Genomic DNA, 23,649 nt, shown 5'->3' on the forward strand with positions numbered 1-23,649 from the left:
TTTATGAAAAATATTTTTTGAAGCGAGGAAGAAATTTTATTTAATATTATTGAAGTAAAAATGTTTACTAGTACATTCTTCAAATTATCTAGTAAATACTTCAGTACTAGTATTCACGTAAAGTTATTGTAGATTTTTTTTCACAGAAAATACTATTGCTGTTTATAAAAACCGGTTTAGTACCTTCACATTGATGAAGTGTTTAGTTTACGCTAAAAAAAAGTTATTGTAAAAATGGACTGCTTCATAGGTAAATAAATTTCCTGAATATAAACAAACTAGGACGGGCAAACAAATTCTCAGTAGAATAAGCGACACAAAAATTTATATTACCTGAGAATATATTTTTATTCTTCTTTTTTTGTAGTAAATTAATCATTTCGGAAAAGTAATTAACGAAAAAAATCATATCGTAAAATAACTATAAAATAATTAATAGAATAGAAAATAAATAAATGAAATTAAAACGGTATAAAAAAAATTAAACGTGAATTTCTAAGATAAATAAAGGCGTTAAAGTATGCTTTAGTATTTTTATGTTACGTTTAGAAGAATGCGTCATGAATTCGTGCTTGGTGGATAGATATGTATGCATGTGTAGGAGGCAGGATAGAAATGCATGCGCGCATGAGTGCACGATTCATTTGTACTCTATATGCACTGATGTCGTGACGTCACGGGAATACAACGGTTGATGTTTGGTCCGGTCCAGTTGCTCTCCAGACTCCAAAGAATTAGCATCCGATCACGGTACTTGCTCCTGTTTTTAAGACGGCATCTTTACGTCTAATTACTTATATAAACTAAGGTAAGATCCTTACTGTTTCATTCGAATAATATACTTCAATTACGAAATTACAAAGAAAAATCTATTATCTTAAAAAAAAAACGGATATTAAAAAAACCTGTAGACAGTATTCCTATACGCCAACCTATTCACGTGTTTTTTTTTCAACACTAATATTTTTTTGCGTGTAATTTCTTCTGTATTGCTGATAATCCCAAACAGGTTTTTAACTTCGGTCGGGTAAAAAGAAAATTGGTTTAAAACAAAATAATTTAATATTCGAATATCAATTACGTACTTTTCTGTTCTTTTAACTTATTTATTTACAGTATGAATTATAATAGATACAATTAAAATCAACATTATTTTTTTACTTGATTTAAAAATTTCAACGATAATATATTTTTGTTTTACATCTTACTAAAAATACTCAGAAATAAATCGTAAAAGAATTTTAAGTTTCTGTAACAAATTTACGGTTTCATTTTGTTGTTAAAAAAAATATTTATATATATATTTTATATTTACTCAAAATATTGAAAAGTTTACTGGGATGTTAAACCCATACGGCAAACTTTTTTTAACTTTTTATTTTAAAATCCTTATTTCACTATCTGCTTTTACAACAAATAATGGTATACAACTATTTTCTGTTATTTGGATGCAACTTATTTATACCGAGTCCTACATCGCGTTATATATTGCCGATTATTTTTTATGGTTAATTTCTTCACCCATTATAAAAGTAAAAAAAAAAAAAATACTAAGATGGTCGGTCTATTTTTATTCTGTACGCAATAAATTTCATAACTGAAATAAAAAAAAGAAGATAATATAAGAAAAAATACCCTTTTAAACTTTATTTTAAATATAAAATAAAGATATCCTATTAACTGTTAAATGACTGACCTTTACAACGAATTTTGGCGTTTTTATCACCAATAATTTTCCATTAATTTCTCATTTTTCAAATAATTTCAGTTGGCAATTATTTATTAAAAAAAAACTGTTAGTTCGTATTGATATATGCTAAATACGAAATTGTGTAGGGTAACGAAGAAAAAAAAATGTTTTTAATGTTGCAATATTAAAAAAACTGTGATATTTGTAAATAAAAATGTTATTTAACTCTTATAATGGGTACAGTGTACAATAAAAAAAAAGTTTTATATAATTATATGTATAGCAATCCGCAAGAGCAGCTATATCCCCTGGTTATTTCGCGCTAGCGTAGCAATCGATTTAAATGATTATTTTTTCAAGTACCACTTTCTTTTCATCATAACGCTAATTACTTGTGGTACTACATGAAACTTATCGGATTATCAAAATAAACGTGTCACTTTTTTATAAATAAAATTAACTGTTCCCGACTGAAAATGTTGTTACATCATAGATAGATAATAACCGGAGAAACGACGCTACAAAGTGCCCAAATTCAATGCTATCAAATAATATAAGATAACCAGTATCTTTTATCGTGAATTTAACGAAGGCGTTAAGTCCGGTTAATTTAAAAACGGTCAAAAAGAATATTTTTCTTCAAAGGTATAAAAAAACCTTTCATTAATAAAATGAAAGTTTAACAGAAGTGCAACCGGGAAATTAAATAAGACCACCCACAAACGTTTTTTTTTAGCGTAATAATGAGCCGAGTTAGTTATTTATTTAATACAACTTACATTAACGTGTGATTAATGTATTGACGTGAGAGTACGTGTTTGTGCTCGTGTGTGGGTGGGTCTAAGCGCGACCACGAGTTTTATCACATATAACCAGAAATTTTTTACTAATGAAATTAGTAAATTAATTTCTCTGTGATATAGTTTTTAAGAAATTAATTTTTTCTACTTATATATTGTAATTATATATTTTTTAAATTTCTTTCAAGGTGCACGCAACACCAACTTTTTACGTAAATAAAAATAATTTTATTATAAATATTTTTTTTTTTAAATTTCATTAAGATTTGTTATATTCATTAATTAAAAAACTTATTGAAAAGAATGTAAATCCCTTTATTTTCATCGCTAAATACTTACTTAATTTCTTTATATAAAATAAATTTATATCATTTATTTATATAAAATAAATGAAAATAATTTGCGGTAAATGTGTATATAATCACAATCAATAACTACCTGTTGATGTTTAAAAAATCTTTCACTGTCTGAAAGGAATAACGTAAGGTAAATTCGGCCTATAAAGTTGCCCCAGTTAAACATAATGAGGAAATGTTTGCGTTAAGTCTCGTTAAACAGGGGGGCTCAATTTTTAAGCTGAAATGAATTTTTCGGAATATATTTTTAGCAAGCTTTTTAAATAAAATAAAACGGTAATTTTTCAGCAATTTATATCGAAATCGTACCAAAACTTCTTACCGCTTATGTATCTAGTAAAATTTTGACCAGTAAGTTTCGTCCAATAATTAATTAATATTAGCAACTTAGTTCTCTAATTTTAACCGTTTACCAACGAATTTGTTAACAACAAACTTGGAGATACTACTTAACTGATTTATATTTCCAAATTTTTTAATCAAATTTGATTTGGGATCCTATTCGTCAGTTCACACCGACGTTGTATTTGTATTTCTCTGAAATTTAAACGATACACTCGATGTTTGTAAATATTTATTCCAATAAGATAATTTATCGATTTAAACCGGTATATGGTTATATTTCTTTATCCGTGGCTCACTTCGTTTGTTGTAACAAATAAGGTTTAAGAATTTTGGGCTCGGTATCCTACTCTAAGGCGTAATAGTTCAAGATTGGCCGTAACTCACTTCATGTATGCGTTTTGTTTTTTTTTTTACTGATATACAATATAATGTACTTCCGAATCGAATCCGAGGGAATCCACTTCCGGAGCAATTATATAATAAACCTTTATTTATCGGAGATAACAAAGCGGGTGATAAACTAAACAAAATAAATAAAACGTTAAAGAAATTTAATATCAGTCAATAAGTCGTTCTTTTTTATGAAAAAAATCTAATATGTCAAATAGAAAAAAAAATGATCTAGAAAGATGTTTAAAATTATGTAGATCGTTCGAGCATGATGGAAGATCAAACAAATCTGTGACAGGATTTTGTTAAAAGAAGCAGGTTGCTGGATCATAAACCACCAGGGTTACCTTAATTTTTTTTATAGAAGATAAAAACCGAGAAGGAAAACGAAGATTGTACCTCATAAAAAACAACCCAGAACCTAGAATGTAATAATCGTATTTAGGTTAATATAGTAGAACAGCATCGAATGGAATGGCGAATCGCATCGAACCAGTAGAACCGATTAATACGAAATTGTTAATGTCTTCTACCTCGATAAGACTTAATTTCTTTATAATATAATTCTTTTTTTTATTCTTTATAATTCTTTTTTTTTTAATAAATCAGTATATATAAACCTTATACAGTCATCAACGGCCATCTTCCGCACTGCGCAACCATCTTTCTCGATGCACCCAAAAAGGTTTTCCTCCATGCCTCTCTTGTCTTTAGCCTCAGATACACCCTGGTACTATCGCTTTCTCGGTCGTTCAGGTTTTCTTTTGTCATTTAAAACCCAGTCATGAATATTAAAATTATCTCTGCGAGTAAAATCTGGGAAAAATGCCACTTTTGACTGTTGTTTTTCATTCATACAAATTTTCTTTCCTATGAATTTGGAAATTTAATAAAGAGAACGATATAAATATTTACTTCCCTTGTACGAAGTAAAGGAAGTTTGTTGTAATCGCTTAAAATTTCGGTTTTCAGATTTCAACGGAAATATCAATTTTGACTATCCCTGAATCCATTTTGACCAGTTCGGCCTGACGTCAGTACGTACGTATAACTCAAAACTCGCATAACTCAAAAATGATCAGTCGTAGAATGTTGAAATTTTGGATTTAGGACTGCTGAAACATCTAGTTGTTCACCTCTAGTTTTGATTGCAATCGACTGGACCAAAAGCATCCAAAAAACCCAAAATCCAAAAAACGGATTTTGGACTTTTTCTTAACTGCGGTAATAACCCTCATGGGTGCATTTCAATGATGTTTAATAAGTGGTACTTATTTTCATTGGTTCAAGAGTTACAGCCAAATAAATCTTTAATTAATGAAATATTTGGATCTTACAAGGGGAAGTCCAACGTCATATGCATTTTTTTTTTTAAATTTAAATATATTGATTTATTAATAATTATTAACCGTTGTAAAATGTTTTGAATTTAAATGAGTACGTAAAATTTTATTTCATTAATAACTTCTGACATATTTTCATATTTTTTTTCAATCGGCGGTTAATAATTATTAATAAATCAGTATATATAAATTTACAAAAAAGTTAAAAAAAGAGGAAATGAAGTCGGATTCGAACCGATGTGTGCATGGTTACGGATCCGAAACGTTCACACTTCACCACATACTTGAGCGACGTGAAACAAAATTAATATATAAGCAAACATAAAATGCTTATACGGACAACAGAAAAACATGCGATATAATGTGCAGTCCACCACAATGCAATTTTATAATTGTCCACTTTATTTAAGAATTGGAGGATCATATCTCACTTTGAAACGAAATAAGTTTAAATGAAGTGCAGCAAAAAATGTGTATATGTAATTTAATAGGCGTACAAGGAAGTTATGGGGTGTCCACATCAGATTTTTTTAATTTTCTTAGTATAATAAAAATTATGCAACACATAAAATTATACTTCTGATGGCAAGTAAACTACGTCGAGAGCGGTACGGATGGAAAAACCTTTACAAAAATAAAGTAAAAATCCGAATTTAACAAAAACGTTTAATAGATTTTTTCTTAGGCAATTCAGAAAGAAATTTCCCAAAATGTATATAAAAAAAAATTTATATTCACGTAAACGGGTTAAAGTTTTATTAATAATTCAATTATAATTGTAAACATAAAATAAGGAATTACATTAACAAAAATAATAACAATAAAGTATAAATATTCAACCGTAGGAAGTTACAGGGATGAAATTGTAGCTAATTATTTTAGGCAATTGTTCCTCATTTCAAAACTAAGAATTCGCAAAGGGGTGATAAAGCTAGTGAACGCCCGACCACTCTAAATATCTCTCAACCTGCGAGTGAAGATATGGTTTAGAGACATTTCTGGTATAATTTAATTAAAAACTGTGTGTCACTATATGTAATATTTAAATTAAGGTAGTCCGGTACTAACAAGTTTTATTCTTATCAATCACTTACCATACTTTTATTACTGTTCCACATTATTCAGTAAAACCGTATATCAGAAGGATTAACCAACAATAAAAATAATCTGTTATCTTCATTTATTGCAACACATTCATTAAGTAACTTAATACTAAATGATTTAAAGACTGGCTTTCACGCCTCTTACCATTCAACAATAAAAGAATTTCATAAATACGAGATAATAATATTGTATTCTCTTACACAAAAAATAAGAGAATATAAATGTAATTAAAATATAATAAAATAATATTTAGTTTAAAAATATTTTAAATTTGTTTTTCTTAAAAGTATTTTACGTTACGTTTTATCATACATTTCATTATATTGGGTGCCCGAAAAAGAAGGGTACGGTTTTAAATTAAATTTATTTTATTACATTTCGTATTACACAAATTTGTGTGTTTCATTACATGAAAGTACAAAGTGTAAAGTTTATTCTACCTCTTAATATAAGTCAATAAGAGCACCGTTTACAGCCCTATAGGCGTCAAACCGATAATCCATCTCATTCCACATTCTATCGAGCATGTCTGTAGTAATTGCTTCTGGAAACCTATCGTTAAGTGCAGTTCGCGTAACTTTTGCATGATATGGAGAAGCTCCATCTTTTTGGAAAATTAGGCCCTCCATTTTCTCAATCTGCAGAAACTCAAAGTTCTCTAAATGTCTAAGTTCACTATCGTAATAGTCAGCTCGGGGGAAAAAATAATGACTAAAAAATTCGATTACGCGTGATACGGTACCAAATATCCACTTTCGGACAAATTCCACCGCTTTCTGTAAACTTTCTGAGCTCCGTACTTAAAAATGTTAGCGATTCACAACTCTACGAATATGAAATATTGCTTCATCAGAAAATAAAATGCGGTGCAGGTAGTTTTCATCAGTATCGTAATATGGTGGTTACAAATTGAACTCTGTGGCTTACGTTGGGTTTAATTTCATGCAGTAACTGCAGTTTATAAAGCACGAAGTTTAAATCGCTTGGGAACATCATTGATGGTGCTTACGGAAATCTTAGTCGACGACAAATACTGCGAATCAAACGTTTTGGACTTCTTCGAAAAGGCAGTCTAATACTTCGTGTTTTCGGCATTTGATTTAGACTTACCCGGTGAGTGCCCTTTCAAAATGCTTCCGATTTCCAAAAACTGTTGAAATCACTTACGTATGATTTTGTCACTCGGAGAATTTCTACGATGACTCGTGTGTAATTTCTTTGTACGACAGTCACTAATTTTGTTTCTGCGTTCCCGTACACGCACTGTTATGTGCTTTCCCTTGCGGCGACGCCATGGTACTGAAGCCTGGGCTCGTAACAGTTTGCACTGTGTAACAGTCTAATGCAGCTGCTATCTGACGAAAAAACTAGTAAATTAAAATTAAACTGTTGCCTCATGATTACGCATAAAACATTATTAAGTGTGGCCGAATAAAAACTATATTCGTTCTTGGAACCCCACCGGAGTTCTGTTTTGGACACCCGGTATCTAAAAATAATTTTAAGAATTCAAGTCCCAAACAGTGACAAAGCAAATATAAAGTATGTATAATGACTGCTTCTTGTAAGGATAAGACCATTTATACAGAGGTGGATTTACAAATGTACCTATAGGCTGAACGACCGGCTCGGCGGCTCCGGCCGGCGCGAAAATTTTTCCGGCCTACGAAAAGTTTCGGCCGTAGGCTATAGCCTATTTAGAAATCTTCCACTGCATTTATACTGGTTCAGTGTTTCTTACATCTATGACATGAAATATTTAAGTTACAAACGAAATTAATTTAATTGCTTTCTCTGAGAGTGATGATTTTCATTACACAACCGGTTTCTGTAGTAAAAACAGTGAATGCGTAACTTGTAATGCTGAATATCACCCGCATTACGATGGAATTTTCAAACTGAGATGCGAAAATTGTTTAGCGACAGATTCGAGTAGTTTAGCGAAAATATTCCCACCAGGTTTTAAACAATTATTCAAAAAATTATCACACTCTTTAATTTTTTTCAGTGTTATTATAATTGAAAAATGCACTTCTACAAAATTCACTTCTAAATACAAGATTGTTAAAATATAGTCTTAGGAAAACAAATTCAGTAAAAGGTGTCCTAAACTTCTTTTAATATTTCGATGTAGTTTTAGGGGAAAAATAATTGTTTACCGACACGATAATTTCTCAAATTTTAGAAAATAGATTAAGTAGTACAGGTTCTCTTTATGAAAGTGAATTTGTAGGAAATCACACCGTGCCATTTCTCTTTGAAGCATCTTAATAGAACGTTCAACTTGTCATCGTTATTAAATATTTATTAGTCTTAGGTACATTGCCGTCTGAAATATAATATTTCTTGGAGGTTCCTAAAAACTTCACATCATTGTTTTGCGCTCATGAATATGCAATATATGTTTGCGCTCATGTATAACCATATTTAGTAAATTACAAAAATCAGCTTTTCCTAGTGTTTGTATTTACGAATGTGTAATCTCTTCGAAAAAGAAAAACACCACTTATTAAAAAGTGGTTCAAATCAGAGAAAGAAAACCAGAGAAGAAAACCATTTTCGTGTAATTGGATACAACGATTCGGATTATGAGATAGGAGCTTATTATTTTCCCAAAAAGTTTTGGGAGTTTACAGATGTGGAGAAACTAAAATTCTCAAGAGTTTTAAGAAGTTTTTTTTATATTTAGAAATTTTAAGTCGATGAATAATCGTTAGGTTCGGCCCACGTTGACGTAAATTAAATGGCAAACATTTTTTTTTAGTATTGAATTTATTAAAGATAAATTTAAGCTTTCTGTAAAATAATATAATTATTGGGTTTAAATCACAATTCTTTGATCAACCTAAATACTTTTTTAGCTAGATCAACATAAATTTAAAAAAGACGGAAACTACAGTATGTCGCTGAACTTGAACATTTAAACTCTTTCTTAGTAATAAATTTTTTAATTATATTTACCCTTAGAAACTTAGCTTATTATTATGCATTAAAAAAATAATAGCAAAAAACAACAAAATTTTAGTTATTTTTTTAAACAACAAATAAAAGAATTAAAAATGAGAAAAAATCTGCTTTTACGATCGTACTTATTAGAAGTATAAAAATTAGAATATTCTTGTTCACGCGCGATTCTTGCATTCGGTTACTTTTGAATGTAATAACTCGCGCAATAAAGGTGCCGGAACATTGTAATACAAACCCAAATATTTTTAACAGAATATATTTATTTCACTGAAACAAATTTGACAATTATGAGAGGCAATGATCACCTGAACTGAACGAAGAACTAAGAGTAACTGCTGGACAATATGTTTATAAGTAAGAAGAAGAAATAACAAGTGAAAGATAAATAAAAAGGATCAATGCCTAAATGTCGAACAATTTTTTTAAAGGAAAGTTATTTACTGATATAAAAAATAAATGTACAGCGTCTATAAATATATCATACACTCTTAGAAGGATGAATATGGGCCCGTGTTCGCGACTCGATCAGGATATTGAGAGATTGACAATTGAAAATGTTTATATAATTACAATTTATTGCTTTAAAAACATAAGAAAAATAAGACAAATCAGTAATTATAATAATGACAATAGTAATAATAATACTAAACGACAACAATAAAACAAATAATGAAAATAGTAATCACAACCACAATAATAATCAGAATAATAATGATGACAACAGCAAACAATAATAGTAATAAATGTCAGTAATAATAAACAGTGATGACATACAAAACAGAATTTAAAGTAATCGTCAGGATTTGTTCGCAGGTAGATAAATATTGAAAACTAGAATTCAGTCCTATTGACAAAAGACATTAGCATGACCGCTAGTGTTAACACTTTTAACCACTAGTCTTGTATTAACAACAGTAGTGCAATATATAAGACAAGTATAAAGTTCTTTTTCTGCAAATACCTTTGCTGTTCACAAATAATACCACCTTAACAGTTTATGAATAAAATTTTGTACGTTATCTCTTTCACTTCTAACAGTAACTCACCGAACCATTTCTTGTTTTCATGTACTGGAATTACTTGTAACGTCACCGTAATCGCTCTGAACTTAGTTCACTAGAAATTCGCTTCTTCACTGACTTCTTCGCAGAATATTCTTGCTGACTGTTATCTCGCAGGACTCCCATCTCGCAGACTCTCATTTCGCAGACTGACATCAGAACGTCACGCTTAGACTGATTTCGGAGAACTAACTTCAACTGATCTTCCCTGGAGTATTTACACTCCTATCTTCTTTACCAAATTCCAGTTGAGCGTGATAACAATCGACCGACCCCTTTCGTTCCCGTGCATTCCTAACCTGGGTTCGGTAACTCTTCTCACGGAAGAACATCTGTTTAGGTGTGTCAGTGGGCAGTATTACAAAATACGATTGTTAAACGGACCTGTTACCTTTACTAAAAGGGTTCCTTTTAGCCCCTTTCTGGATTCCTCCCATTATTATACTTTCTACTAATTTCTTTTTAATTGGAAGGAATCCGTTACTCAGGTCCGTTATACCTTACTCAGGCCCGTTACTCAGGTCCTTACTCAGGTCCGTTACTCAGGCCCGTTATTTCATATTTCATATGAAATAATAAAAAATTGCGGTTATCAGCCGTAATATCTTTCAGTGACTACCCCACCATGCCACCGTCGTAAACTATCACGAATTTCAGATTTTTCCTTCAACAGTAAGACATATACTGTATGGACAAACATTCATTGAAAAGAAAAAAAAAGAATGAAAAAATGTAACCGCTAATGTTTAAGTGATATCGAATAATCTAGTTTCGTTAATCAACACTTTTTTATGTATGACTAACGAAATAATTTAGTACGATTCTAATAAAAATTTAATCATCAAGAGTCGATTAATAAATACACGTAAATTATTTAATGAATATAACAAATAAATTTCTTAGAAATACATATATAATTTTTTTTTTGGAGGAGAGTTCTTTTTCTAGTAACGTACAAGACGAACATCGTGGATACTTCACGTCGGTTGATCGAAGATATAAAATTAATAATAATAATACATAATTAAATTAGAATTAAAAAGTGTAACATATTAATTGGTCGTTTGACTAAAGTAGGTCTACAGGACATTTGGTAGGGTTATAGACAAATCATTGATTTTTTAATCTACGTTCCTGGATTCGGTATTCATTAATCGATTCTATACATTAAATCTGTTTAATAAGAATATGAACTAAAAATCAATTAATTAAAATACAAAAAAAACGATTTATTCAAAATTAAATACATAATTAATTTACTCAATACTCAGTAATTTGTACGATTCTGTAAAATTTTTAAATTTACCCACTTTGAAATTAATATAGTAATTTCGTTGAAAGATTATTAAAATTATTGTTTTTGTAGTTGTTATTATTTTTCCTTTTACAATACGGGGTAAAAAATGGGTATAGGAAACAGATTAAATCAAAGAATTCAGGATCTAGAATACGATTCAACGTGATATTAAAAGATCATAACAGAAAGTGATGAGAAATGACGTCAAATCTGGCAAACGAATAATGAAAATAAAAACCTCCTCATTTAGAATTTCTTAAAGGTTACATTACTTTCGGGGAATTTACTTATTGTTCAGGTTGAATCTCGTTTAAAGTTTTTTTTTTCGGGGGTGGAGAGAGGGATCATCAGCCGTTTACACATCGATCTCCGTTTGTGTTCAATGCCGATTTCTTATCGATATATTTTGATTTTTTTTTTTTTTTTTTTTTTTTTTTTTTTTTAGGATTAGGAACGCCAACTTAATTTTATAAACTCTTTAGTCATCGAGATTATTTTATAACCGCAGAACGGAAAACAGAATTCCCAAATCGATCCATAAGCAGCATTCTGCTCACAGAATTTAACAGTGAATGTGTAGGATATTCCGGCATTTATAGCACCTACCGGAGACCTAACCCAAAAATGCGAAAACTTAGGAGAAGAGATTAAATTTAAGGAAATAGACCCAGGAAATAACCATATTTTTTCGTAGGAGGCGAGGAAATCCTTACCAGATACCCTAGATACCAGATCCCTACCACCTGCCCCCGTACAGGTGGTAGTGTCGGGCTCTCACCGATTAAAATCTTTCCCCTTGCTAGCATCACCCGGAGATCAGACACGCCTGAGCATTACTCAGTCCCTGAGTATTTGGGAGCGCTCTGTATGCATCCGATTAAAGAACGGCACTACACAGACTCCTTTGAAGTCCTCCGCGCACCATCGACTGACGTTCATCCATGTCGAAACGCGGACGAACGTCTCTTCTACACGCAGGCTATCCCAAGGGCTTATGCCGCCGCCTCCTTCCTGCGGATTATTTTTCCAATCATATCCTCAATCTCCTTCCATGCTTCTGGACTCGCCAGCAACTTGAGTACCATGTTACACACTTCTACGGATAATAACCGTCCGGGAAGAAAATACAGGACGGGAAAAAATCCCGCTCATAGGCAACTTCAGGTTCTATCAGGGTAATAATCACCGATGCTGCCTACTTCTTTCGATAAATTGGGAACTTTTTACGCGAAATGGATCAGCGCAGTACTTATCGACAGTTTTTTTAATCTTGATCAAAACTTGATCTTTCCTTAGAAATTAAATAGTCGCCCCAGATTAAGATTAAAATATATGGCGTCAGTTTACACTTATGTTGTTAGTGTCGAAAAAAATGATTGGACTGAATTCATTTTATAAAAATACGTTCAGAAAATTCCATAAACGTACGGGTGTAAACGTTTCGTTTTCGGTTTAAATGTCTTCTTGTGTTATTTCACTAAAAATTAATAATCAATAAAGGGACTGAAGTATCTGAATAAATTCAGTAAAAATATTTAAATCGACATTACAAAAAAATAAATAAATAAGGAAATTATTCTTTTTCTTAAAATCTTAAGCCTTTTATTGTGAACGGAATGACATCTTGTTTTTCAAATAAATGAGATGAGGAGAAAATCGTTAAAGTATATATTAAAAGGGATAGAAGAACTGTAACGTCATTTAATTCTATCTGTAGGCAGATAAATTATGTTTTTGACGTAAAAACGAACATTTTATTATTCAAAAAATCCTGTTCTAGTACACAAATTTAAGTGTTGTCCACAATTTATGTAACAATTGAAGGCAGAAAAAAATTTAAAGCTTCGTTTGGTAGATACCTGGCTAAATAAAACTTTGATAAATTGAAGAAAGAAAGCAATACTACACAATAGTGTTACACACATCAAAACTAAAACTGTCAAATAAAACAATGAAATTGGGTAGATTTATTTATTCGTTAAATTATCACATAATTTATAAATAGTTATGAGTAAATAAAAATTTTTAATAGCATATTATCTTTTTTTTCATTCTTTTGATTTAAAATAATTTTCATCGTTCATCTCGAAGTCATTAGTTCTTATTATAATTTTTTTTATGAACAACCAGTCTAAACATTTAAAAACCCCTCGAGTCATAAAAAAAATATATATAGTCACTTTTAACTGAAAACGTCGTCCTCCTTCATATGAAAAATATGATTACACACAAATAATGTAAAAGGCTTAGATACCCTTTGGCGACATGTCGGCTTATGCTCACTATTTTCCTCATTTAACAGTCTGTCTCTGCCCTATCACTCTTTCCGTTCTCTGTTTCCATTACCCTCGTTCTGTCTCTCTTTCACCCGTTTTCTGTTCTAGACGTTTTCAATCCCCGGCAAGATCTAGATTTTTCATTCTTATTTAGTTCCTGTTCTTACTTTATCGTTTCTGGCGCTCTTAAGCCGTTTCCTTAGGTTTTTCTTTTTTTTTGGACGAATAATTTTTCCCATCATTTTTTATTACCCTATTTCACTACTCGTTTTCAACCGATACGGTCCGTTCAAAATCTTTTTATCATTTTTTCTTTAGTATTTTTATTTTTATAAGAAGATATCCATTGTTTTTTAAATAATGTCTATTTTACAGTATACGGTTTCTTTTTATAGAATGTAAAATGTAATTGTATTACGTAATTTTTTTAATTTTATTTATTAGTTTTGTTAATTAATACATTTTTCGTAATGTTTAACGATATACGTTAATAACCGATTCGACTAATAAATAAGTTTTAACCTAACACACGAGAAATTCAATAATTTTTCCGGATGGCCCCTATGCTTTCGCAATAGCGCATTTATTCGCCACACCGAAGATCTCGGGTTTGACAATCGGCTACGGTTTGTAAAATATATATATATATATATATACGAGTCAATCCGCAACGCAATCCTTAGATCGTTGCAGTCATTTAATTAAGAAAAATCAACTTTTCTTTGTAATATTTTACTATTTCGTAAAATACCTTTATCAGACTGAGAAACGTTTTGTTTCAATGTAAACGTATTTAAAACTGTATATATTTAAAATCAATATTAAGAATCGTTGATATTATCGTTATATTTTCAGAAATGTTAGGTAGCAGACCCTATAGTTCTGAACCGTTACTACACACCTTCTACAGTAGGTTTAAGATTTTACGAATTAAGACGGGTTAAATACTAAAATATATTCGGACGATAGGTCATCCTCAATAAACTGTTCGTTAACATTCCCTTTCAATTATAAATAAATAAAGTAGCTACTTAAAAAAAATAATAAATATTTACCAATTTTTATTAACTAAATATTCTTCTACACGATTATCATACACTCCAGAAATACCAGAAAGCTCCAATTTTTTAAATAAATATTTAAGAACAGTAACGAGAATAAAAATAAATGATAGAAGATGAAAAGTGGAAGTTATTGCAAAGAATTGAAGAACTGAAGTGACGATTATACGCAGAAGTGGCCACTTATCGGTTTCAAACCCTATCGAACAGAAGACTTTAGAAGGTATTCCTAGAGCAGAAAAGGAGAGGGTAGGCGATACCTAACGGTAGAGAAAGATGCATGTGAAGAGAGTAAATCGTGGACTCAAATGATCGGCTGTCAGAACAGGGTCGGATGTCTTTTTCATAAAAAAAAAAGCCTGACCGGGTGTCAGGCTCGAGAATAAAAGGATTCTAGTCGAAAAATAGACCGGGAAAACGTAAAGGTTGCAGGTCGTGCAAAAATTCACTTCGAATTATTACAAGAAACTTTAGAAAGCTCATTCGATAGGCAGGGGCGATGGAGATGGATTATTAGACAGGTAGAGAGCCACAAAGAATATCAACACCCGACACAGTAAGCTGTACGGCGAACGTGTCTGTTTTCCTTTATTAACCGTTTTAATGATATTTTCATATATATGTCTATTTTTTACTTCCATTTTTTCTAAAATATTTTTATTTGCTTAATTTTATTTATTTTTAAATAAATAAAGCTTTTTTGCCACCTACAGCGTCTTGCACACTATACCGACACCTTCCAGTACTATTAGCAGTGTCAACACAATTTCAGACAGTACCCCATGTAAAACTACTTTCTTTTTCCTGTTTAGCCTCCGGGAATTACCGTCAGGTATTACTTCAGAGGATGAATGAGGATAATATGTATGAGTGTAAATGAAGTGTAGTTTTTTACAGTCTCAGTTCGACCTGAGATATGTGGTTAATTGAAACCCAACCACCAAAGAACACCTGTATCCACGATGTAGTATTCAAATCCGTATAAAAGTAACTGCCTTTACTAGGACTTGAATTCTAGATTTCCAAATCAGCTAATTTGAGAAGACGCGTTCACCACTAGACCAACCCGGTGGGTTCATATAAAACTAATGTGCATTTATATGTTTACGCTTACTAATCTTTATTCAACAGTACTTACAGAACCACCGTAAGGTATTACTTCGGAGGATGAATGAAGATTGACTTTAACAATAAAATGTTATGTAAGCAAGAAAAAGTACATTCTTTTGAAATTTTCTCCTCTACTTTATTTTTCTGCGTAGCAAATCGGCTTGTATGTTTCTTTTTTACTAGGCGTTCTGCATTTATCATAATTTCTTGAAACGAATCTTCACTTATTTTGGTTTGATTTCAGCTCTATCCTGCGGGGTGGACATAATTTTTAAGATCACAAACAAACAAAACGTGTAAATGTTAGATAAACGCTCTCCCAAAAAAAAATTTCCGGAACGGAGCGGCAAACAGATACCTAAAAATAGTTTTGTACCTTAAATAAATCTTTAAGAAAATATTTTTTAGCTACTCATTTATTTTTTAAATATGAAATTATTTTATCTTTTATTATCCTGTAGGTTGTTTATTGTTTTTTTATAAAGACTACTCGTATATGCAAAAAAGAAAGAACAAAATATTCTGATTACATAATAATCGTGGATTTAATTCAATTCAGATTTTTTTCTTTTTAATAATGTAAGCACGAACATTAGTAAATCAGACCCGAATATTAATAAATAAAAAATATATAACAACAACAATAATAATTACAAAACTACATCAGAATAATTAAAAAGGAACATACCATTATTATTATTATTACCTTTTAATTATGGTATTTCTTATGTTTCATGTTAATTAGCATAAAAAAATAATGGACTATAAATGACTCATAAAAATAATTAATACGTACATAAATTGCAACTCTAGACTAAACATTGTTTTTATAGCGTTTTAAATGAAGTACAGTCGGTACAATTTAATGATTTGTACAGTCGTGTTTCGGTACAAAGGGAAACATAAAAAAAAATTATGCGGTATTCAATAGTCCTATCGGGTATTGTTTGTTAAGTTATAAGCTAACATACTTTTTACGATCGTTAAATTATATTTTTCTTAAAAAAGAAACGTTATTTTTAAGATAAAAAAATTATAAATATTTAATTACAACAAATGTTATAATTATGTTATATATTTATTTATTGTCAATTGAAAATTACATCTACAATTTTATTCAAATATTTATCCATGACGCAGCTAGTATAAGAAGCCTTGAGCGCTAGCCGTGAGTTCATATCATAAAAACAGGATGATTTTTTAAAAACAATTAATTAAAAATACAATATTTAACTAAATGAAAATACACGATTTTTATAACATGATATATAAAAATAATAAATCATATTAACCCATTATATTTACGATCTACAATTAAAAGTAATAAGCAAATTAATTTTTCATGATAATTATCGCACAATGAAAAGTTAAAAGAAAAATATGTCACAGTAATTAAAAATGTTTCCATCCTCCCGTAATAAAACATTTCAAAATAAATACCAATACAGTTTTTATTGATTACGATAAAAAAATTTTTTTTTAATTATTACTTCAATCACTGAGACAACAAACTACAAAAAATCCGTTTTGAAGAAACAGAAATTTCTGTGAAAGTACTCGATAGAGACCAAAATAAAGGAGCATTACGTGAATGTTACAATTAATTTGTGCTCAATTATATTCTGCTGCTAAGGTATAGTCTGATATAATATTTATAAACCTTTTTCTTTTATTTATTATATATGCATATATATTTTAGATAAAATCCATTGCACAAAAGACAATTTTTTAATATATGATTAGTGCAAACATTTTCCCAACCTCTTTTAGACTTGTGCGGTAACATAAAGCAACGTTACGATGCTCGTTCATTTTATCTTCAGTTTCGGCAGCTCTGGATGCTGCTTGAAGTTCAGCTTGGGTTTTGTTTTTGTAGCATATATGTTTCTCTATTAAAAAGAATAAAATAACTAGAGGAGATTCAATGAAACTGAAGATTCATTAAAATCGGTGCAGTGGTTTTTCCGTGATTGAGTAGCAAATCAAAAAAAATTTCAGATTTATTTAGTACGACTGATAATTATAATACAGTAGATCCGTAGTAATACCTGCCCCCTTCCTTTGTAAATAATTTGTAAAATTATTCTTTTTTTACTGGCATACAACCGTAAAATTACGGCTGATGTAGTCTTACAGCTTTATAAACAGTATTACTTAAAAGGTTTATATTCGGTACAATCAGCCGGTATTTTTCGATTACCCCAGCAAGAACCGTATTTAATTAACTCCATCTACGACAGATAGAATTTTCGTTCCACGACACCGCTATCGAAACCGGCCGATCGATACGAAAAGAACAAATTATATCATCAAATAGTTTATTAGTGTTTCTTACGAAGATATTAAAGCGTATTCATATTATTAAATAAATGTTTTGTTTCTAATTATAAATAACGCCTAACGTTTTCTAAAAAATACAAATGTTTTCAAAATGTTCAATAAAATAAAAACGTATACCAGATGTGTTCAATGTATTTCTTTGGAATACATTGAACTCGACGGAATAATCATACATCATAATATTAAATAATAACAGCCTGAGAGTTATAAAATAATTTCTCATTGTTGTGTATTGTATTAAAACCAGGTGCAAAAATAAATGTCGTAACCGATAGCCAATTAGGCAATGCCCTCAAAAATATATTCGCACCGGAAGCAACCAATCAGTAGTCTTTTTCACACGTGTATACCGACCTAAAACTGTCGTATAAGGGTATTAACAATGTAACAATGATTATCGAGTAAAATGTACCGAGGCAAATTTACTTTAAAAATTTAAACAAATGTTTTGTTAAAAACATTTACGTGTGAAAATCGTCTCAAAAGGAATTCTCACTTTTAGAGTATTATATTCTAGAACCTTCCTGGGTAGAAGGTACTGTTATTAAAGAAAATTACCAAAGTAAATAGGATAAATTGTAAAAAGTAATAAATCATCTAAGAAAAGAATATTTAAAAAATATATATATAATAAGTCTTAGTTTATACAATGGAATTCATTATCTTTTTTAAATCTTCAAAAAATTTTAACGAATAAAAAAATTGATTGAATACATGTTAAAATGTATAAAAAGGATCAGGATATAATCCCAGAAACTTCCCATGGGAATGACTGAGGCAAAACTTTTTGAAGCAACAAAAACTGTGATTGCTTTTTTTATGAATAAATTGAGGGCAAACGGGTATATTGAAAGTTAAAAGGGTGGGGGATTCTCGTTAGAATAGAAGAAAGTTTTTTTTATTTTTACTGTCAACTGAAACTTTTTGATTTTATATATATATATTTATTTATTTGTTTTCTTTTTTATAAGAAAAAAGACGTATGCAAATAAAATATTATTAATAAACTAGACAAATTTTTGCATTCACATATCATTTAAATTTTTATACCTTTCAATTTCACATTTTATTACTTATTTACTTACAGTTTACGGAAGGCTATATTATAATTATTAGATATTAATATTATCACAAAAAATTTTCAAAGAATTCAATCAATTTTTGTGAAACGAAAAGATATATGAATATTTTAACGTCACTGATTTTGTCCATTATTGAAACACAAACGATTCTGTTTTAACCTTTTAGTCAAAATTAGATAAACAGAAACCAAATAAAGTTGTATTTATTTTTAAATTCCGAACTAATCCTGCAAATAAATTATGAAAAAACCACGCCCACCGTGTATATCATAGTAATTTGGATTCGGTGTAATTAAACGATCTATTGTAAATATCGTTTTATCTATCAAAATACAGGGAGAGAAATTTAAAAGGGAATCGAGCCGGCTCGAACTGCATATATCCGAGTGAACTTTAACGCCGCTATCTGAGCCAATATTTGTCGCGTATGTTATTACTCTTGCCTATTGTTCCCAGTTGTAAACTTTTCGTGTTTCAGTGCAGTATAGTTTCATTCTTTGCACTTACGTTTCTATAATATATATTATTCGACAGAATAAAGGGTCGCTATAGTGGAAGCTTATGCGAGTTCTGAATCCGTTTAAGAAACGCGTCAAGTATTCGTGAAAAGATTTCCAAAAGCCTTTATATCCCAGCAAAGCGGAACATACACGACTCGGTTAAAAAATGGCATACAATGGTGTAGGTTTCAAACTCAAAACGAAACGAACCTACCGTTAGAGATCCGAAGAATTTCTGCCGGTCTAGAAAAATCTATACGTAACTTATAATAACAAAGCGATATTAAATATATATCTTGCCGTAAGACTCTTCATAATTTAAACTAGAAACTGTATTGTGTAACGACTGCGAAATAACTTAAGACACCAGACAAAGAAACTTGTTAATTATTGCGACTGGCTGACTCAACAATGTCGACGGACAAATAGACCCGATGCTGTATTTCATATCGTACGACGATTTCATTTAAATGGCACGGTTTCATCTTTTTTTTCTTGTTTAACCTCCGGGTCCACCGTTAAGTATTACTGTAAAGAATGAGATGAATGATTTGTAGCGTGTGTGAAAATGCCACGCCTGACCGGTATTCGAACCCGGGACCTCCGGATGAAAGGCCGAAACGCTACCACGGTTCATCTATCGGCGGCTTCATCTATCTGGGCGTGTTAATCTGCACAACACCAGATATCGGATACTGAAAATCCTGACATGTTTAAGCGTTTATTTCATGATGAGAAAATCGGCGTATGGTGATATTTCCGGTACAGCGAAACCAATATTTTATGACCGGACTATCAATATAGAAGGGTACCGTACAATTTTCGAAGAATGTAATGGTCTGTTTACAGATCGTGAAAAGAGTACGGCTTCTTCTAACAAACCGGAGCGATTTTTCGTACAACAAACGATTTACGTTTGCTAATGTAAATACAGAATTTAATTTAATATACTGTTTACTAATGTGCTGTTTCATTTTTTTTCATAAAATGTTACACGTCGCAGCTGTGTTTAGTCTGTATAGGTAAGGTTCTAAGTTGGTCACCGTTTACAAACGACTTTTCCATTCTAAGAATAATTTACTTAAAATTTAATAAACAGAATATGAATGCAATGATATTTTATAAAATCAATTATAAATGTTTTACAAATTTAAGTGAATTTATAAATTCACGCGTATTTTTTACTTAGTTTGTCCTCAATGCGATCCGTTAATTAAGGGTAACAGTATTTAAAAGATCAAAATGGATGGTCATGATTTTCAAATTATTCACATAAAATTGCACTAAAAGTTTTAACTGAACAACAAACTAAAAAATTAACCCACATCTTATCGCATGATGTTGACTTCACATTTTTTACTACATATTTTTATAGACTGACGAGAAGTATATCAAGAGTTGCTTTTTATAACATTCATTTGATTATCAGAATACATTACTTAATAAAAAAAAAAATTAATTTATCTTAAAACCTAACAATGCGACCTTTTAGTCAATAAAATTTGTGTACTAAGAAAGTTTTTATTGAACGCGTTTTGAACATCAATATAATCTGTTGAGTAAATAATAACATATTCTAATCGTTGTAAACTACAACGGTATCAAAAACTAATGAAAAAATCTAATAAAAAACCGGTTGAACCGAACTTTTAATAGATCTGAAAAATTACAAAAGTGGTTCTGGATTAGTATTGTATTATTAATTAATATTGTAGTAATGAAAAACCCTTCAGTAATTCTATCACGAGAATTGATTTATACCCATTAAAATATATATATATATATATATATATATATATATATACTAGCAATTTCCCCGTCGCGGCTTCACCCATAATATTTTTTTTAAAAGGTGACTTATTTATCTATTTATTTATAAATAAAAATTATTTAAACATGAATATTGTTTTTAGATTTTTATTAAATCCTGATAAAACGTAAGAATAAGAATTTTTAAAAATATAGAAGGGATATACGATAAACAACAAATTGTTGCCCAGAGCTTAATTAAAGAAAAACAAAAAAAGGAAGATAAGAAAATTGAACATGTTTGTCAAATCAATTCATCTTTTTAATGAACTGAAATAATCCAATATAAAATGGTAAGCAAAAACTCAATAAAAGTTAAAAAAAACTGTATTACAATCCCCCATCCAGCATCCTCGTCGCGGCTTCGTCCGCGTTGTATGATTACTTGCGTTTCCCGTCGCGGTCAGGGAATATTTAACCGGTCATGGCTCGCTTCGCTCGCCCTTCCCGTCTAGCCAGAGCGCTCTGTCCCTTGGACCCCGCTGTGTTCATTAAACTCATGCTTGTGAGAATAATAATGATAAATAAAAATTAAAGCCTGTTCAATTTATAAAAAATACCAGTGTATTGTAATTTCTTCTGAGCAACAGTGGTCAGTACAGAGCCCGAAACTTTGAGTAATCTAAGAACGTGGGTTTCAAAGTCGGCCTCCATCTTAAAAATATTAGTTATAACTGGTTACCCTTATGAAGTACGGGTGAAAATATATTTTGCACGGTTCTTAGAGCTACCCGAAAACACCAGTAGGAGGTGACCGTACTTCGTTTCTAACTTTATTTTAATTTGTTAATTACTTTTATTTTATGTTCTTTAGTCAATTACCCGGAGGTAGGTGCAGCCAGTTGCATCGCACGTACAATAACGGGGACTGTGTTGGTTGAGCCGTCGCGCCGTACACTGTCGCACTCGAAATTGAAAAAAAAACCCGAAAATGGTTTCTAGATTTTTTTCTGAAGAGTATTTGCAAGCTCAAATCTAGTGAATGTCTTATTTAGTATAGTCGGAAATAGGAAAAATTTGCAATCATTGTTTAAACTTGTTTTACCTTTCTTCACTGCTTTCAAGGTAGAATTTAAAATGTCTAGAAATTAGTTTTTAGATATTTACTTTAAAATTACACACACCATAAAATCAAGCTGATATCTTCATTTTTTTTTTACCGAGAAATTTAAAAAAAATCGTGTTTCAGAAAAACCCAAAATCCATTTTAACTCTTTAAACTCAGAATTTAAAAAAATCTAGAAATTAGTTTTTAGATATTCAAATGGAAATTACACACACCAATAATCAAGTTGATATCTTATTTGTTACCGAGAAATTAAAATAAAATAGTAAATTTGATTGTTACCTCATTTTAACCCTTTAAAAATCGGAATTTCATAAAATCCTTTCTTAGTATGCACTTACACAATAAAACAACCTGGTGGTTGTTTTAGTGGGGAATCTTCATTTTTGTATGTGTTTTTATTTTAATTTTTTTAAACATTATCTATAGTAAATATACTCTAATATAACATAAAATATTTTTTTAAAGGGTTAAACCAACTTAAAAAAAAGTTTTGTATGAATGGTTTTTTTAGGTATTTTTCTTATTATATATATATATATATATATAAGAAAAAAAAGAATAACAAGAACAACAATAGTAATAAACAATACTTACAAAATTTATATTTTCATCTCCGTTTATAAAATAACTTAAAAAAAGTGAAACTGACTTCGCTTTAGAAAATCTTAGTCGAAAGGATAAAATTCCAACACAGGTAGCCTGCAGAATAAAGATGTCAAATTTTAAATTTGAAAACACCATTTCTTGCATTTGGTATTTTGACACGAATGCAGCTGCATATTCGGTTCAGAATTCGGGAATTATTTTCCGCACTAGAAAACATTTTTACTCTTAACTTTTCCCAAAAAGCCTAAAATTGAACAATTATTATTCTTGAGAATATCTGCTTAACTTTATGGAATTTTAAATTAACGCAGATATGATATAAAAGTAACGGTTGTATACCGCAACCATTCGTTATGGTAGTGAATATATGGCTAAGATTAACTACAAAGTAACCAAGTTATCTCATCGGTGAATTTATAAATGTCCAATAAAAGAAAATTTAC

General features: G+C 30.3%; 1 protein-coding gene across 1 annotated transcript in view; it reads left to right on the forward strand.

Moving 5' to 3' along the window:
- The first annotated feature begins 680 nt into the window (after nt 1-680).
- Nucleotides 681-23,649, forward strand: part of LOC142324047 (superoxide dismutase [Cu-Zn]-like) — a 267,530-nt gene continuing 244,561 nt past the window's right edge. The window contains exon 1 of the mRNA XM_075364645.1: nt 681-808. The gene's annotated coding sequence lies outside the window, so the exon portion shown is untranslated. The remainder of the gene's footprint in view (nt 809-23,649) is intronic.

Source organism: Lycorma delicatula, chromosome 4, assembly GCF_047948215.1.
Source record: "Lycorma delicatula isolate Av1 chromosome 4, ASM4794821v1, whole genome shotgun sequence".
Lineage (NCBI taxonomy): Eukaryota > Metazoa > Arthropoda > Insecta > Hemiptera > Fulgoridae > Lycorma > Lycorma delicatula.